At 49.0% G+C, this 2,726-nt stretch overlaps 1 pseudogene; it reads right to left on the bottom strand.

The window, feature by feature from the left end:
- Positions 1-1,617: 1,617 nt before the first annotated feature.
- LOC117063384 lies at positions 1,618-2,726 on the bottom strand (annotated as a pseudogene).

Here is a 2,726-nt window from a genome sequence, read left to right as displayed (position 1 = left end):
ATCCCAGCACTTTGGGAGGCTGAGGCGGGCAGATCACTTGAAGTCAGGAGTTCGAGACCAGCCTGGCCAATATGGTGAAATGCTGCCTCTACTAAAATTACAAAAATTAACCTGGTGTGGCGGGAGCAGATGCCTGTAATCCCAGTTACTCGGGAGGCTGAGGCAGGAGAGTCGCTTGAACCCTGGAAATGAAGGTTGCAGTGAGTCAAGATCATGCCACTGCACTCTAGCCTGGAAGACAGAGCGAGACCCCATCTCAAAAAAAAAAAAAAAATTGATGGCCTGTTATAAGCCAGGATACAAAGTAAGGATGTGGGTAAGGGAGGGATCATTCCCTTCCAGTAAAAAGACAGAATTTTGAGCTGGGCGTGGTGGCTCACACCTGAAATCCCAGCAGTTTGGGAGGCCAAGATGGGCAGATCACGAGGTCAGGAGTTCAAGACCAGCCTGACCAAAATGGTAAAACCCGTCTCTACTAATAATACAAAGATTAGGCCAGGCACGGTGGCTCACACCTGTAATCCCAGCCCTTTGGAAGGCCGAGACAGGCAGATCACCTAAGGTCAGGAGTTCAAGACCAGCCTAGTTAAAATGATGAAACCCCGTCTCTACTAAAAATACAAAAAGTTAACTGGGCATGATGATGGGTGTCTGTAATCCCAGCTACTCGGGAGGCTGAGGCAGGAGAATTGCTTGAACCCGGGAGGCGGAGGCTGCAGTGCACGCCAGCCTGGGCAACAAGAGCAAAACTCTGTCTCAAAAAAAAAAAAAAAAAAAAAAAGAGGCCAGGCGTGGTGACTCACGCCTGTAATCCCAGCTCTTTGGGAGGCTGAGGCAGGTGGATTATGAGGTCAGGAGATAGAGACCATCCTGGCTAACACAGTGAAACCCTGTTTCTACTAAAAATACAAAAAATTAGCCCGGTGTGGTGGCAGTCGCCTGAGGCTGAGGGAGGAGAATGGCATGAACCTGGGAGGCAGAGCTTTCAGTGAGCTGAGATTGCACCACTGCAATCCAGCCTGGGCGACAGAACAAGACTCTGTCTCAAAAAAAAAAAAAAAAAGAGAGAGAGAGACAAAATTGAAAAAGGTGCAGTCCATAATTTCATAATTTTTTCCAAAAATGGTTGGAGGAGAGGGTAAAATCTCAACATGAGTTTCAAAGTACTGTGTCTGTGAGGGGTCCGTAGTTGCCTTGTTGAGGAGGAAGATTGTTGAGGGAAGAGGTGGCTAGGTTTGACCGTTCCCCCTCCCGAGCTAGGGGAGTGGAAATGGAAAGTTCAGTGCCTAGTGAAAGTAGAAGGGGGCTGAAAGTTGGTTGATGTTGAATTCTCTAAGAGGTTTCCTCCAGACAACTCAGACTCTTTCCCCTTACTTCAGTGAAGAAGGTATTTTCATTTTGAATTTTATTTTTTTACAGAGACAGGGTCTCTGTTGTCCAAGCTGGAGTGCGGTGACATGATCATAGCTCACTGTAGCCTCAAACTCCTGTGCTCAAGCACCCTCTCACTTTGGCCTCCCAAAGAACTGGGATTACAGGCGTGAGCCACTGTGCCTGCCGGAAGTTATTTTTAAAAGCACTTGAGAAATTCCTCATCCACCCCTCAGGTGGGAAAGCTCAGAGAAGGAAGTCATCAGTACAGCCACCTTCTAGGCCATAATGGAATTCCTGAAGGTTGGAGACCCCAGAGAAGTGGACAAAGGATGCTGCCACCACCAGGACATGGGGAATCTGATGAGACTGGAACCATATGTCAGATTTTCCAGGAAAGAAGCATTCAGGAATTCGAGCAGCATAAAGGCCAGCTGTACATCACAGCTGTGAGGAAGGACCAGCCCATCCAGCCCATGGCGCTGGCCCTGACAAAGCTTCAGTGATAGGAAAATGCATGACAGGCACAATAACACTCAAGTCAAATCTCAGGAATGCTCCTGCTGTGTCTGCTGGTGCTTAGGAGTGGAAACCGGTCCCACTGTGCCACCGTGATGGCAGAAATGCCCAGAACACAGACAAAGAAGAGGCGGATAAGCTTGACTGTAGGGAACAGTGGAAGGAGTAACAGAGCAGGGGACAGAGCTCCCCGTAATCAGTAGAGCAATCGCTGAGTAGTTCAGTTTGGAAAAAGTCTAAGAGACTTTCTCTGAGTGACAATGGACAGTGTGGAATAGCCAGGAGGAGCTGAGGCAGAGCACTACACCCACAAAGGACGTCCCCAGACCACTTTCTCCTGTAGAGGGTCCGTGAAGTACATATTTGGTCTGAGCATGGTCAAGATCCCCAAAAGAGAAACAGCATGAAACCAAGCAGGTGGGTCCAGATGATGCCCGTTTTCACATGGATGTGGAAGATGCTCTTGAAGCAAGCCCAAAAGGAAGGCATGGATGGTCTATGGCCATGTAGCAGGTAGTCATTGTCCTTCAGTCAGTCAGGGACGACATCATATGGGATGGCCCTCCAGTGTCCCTCCCAGACCTTGTACACAAACTCCTCCATCTCCTCCGTGGCATAGTGGAAGGACAGTGCATCAGTAGCTTCGCCTTCTCCTCCTTTTCCTGAGGCATTGGACATGTTTGCACTTCTTCAGCTTTGGTTGGGTTGGTGATAACCCATCCATCCTTCTCTTGTAGTAGGGGTCCCAGTTCAGCTAGTTCCACCATGTCAGTTTCCCTGTTACTGGCAGGAGCCCCATTGCCCCATGCCACCACAGATCCTTTGTGGGAAGACAT

Source organism: Trachypithecus francoisi, unplaced genomic scaffold (assembly GCF_009764315.1).
Source record: "Trachypithecus francoisi isolate TF-2019V2 unplaced genomic scaffold, Tfra_2.0 Lachesis_group18, whole genome shotgun sequence".
Taxonomy (NCBI): Eukaryota; Metazoa; Chordata; class Mammalia; order Primates; family Cercopithecidae; genus Trachypithecus; species Trachypithecus francoisi.
Note: the sequence above shows the minus strand (reverse complement) of the source record. Positions and strands in the feature narration are given on the sequence as shown.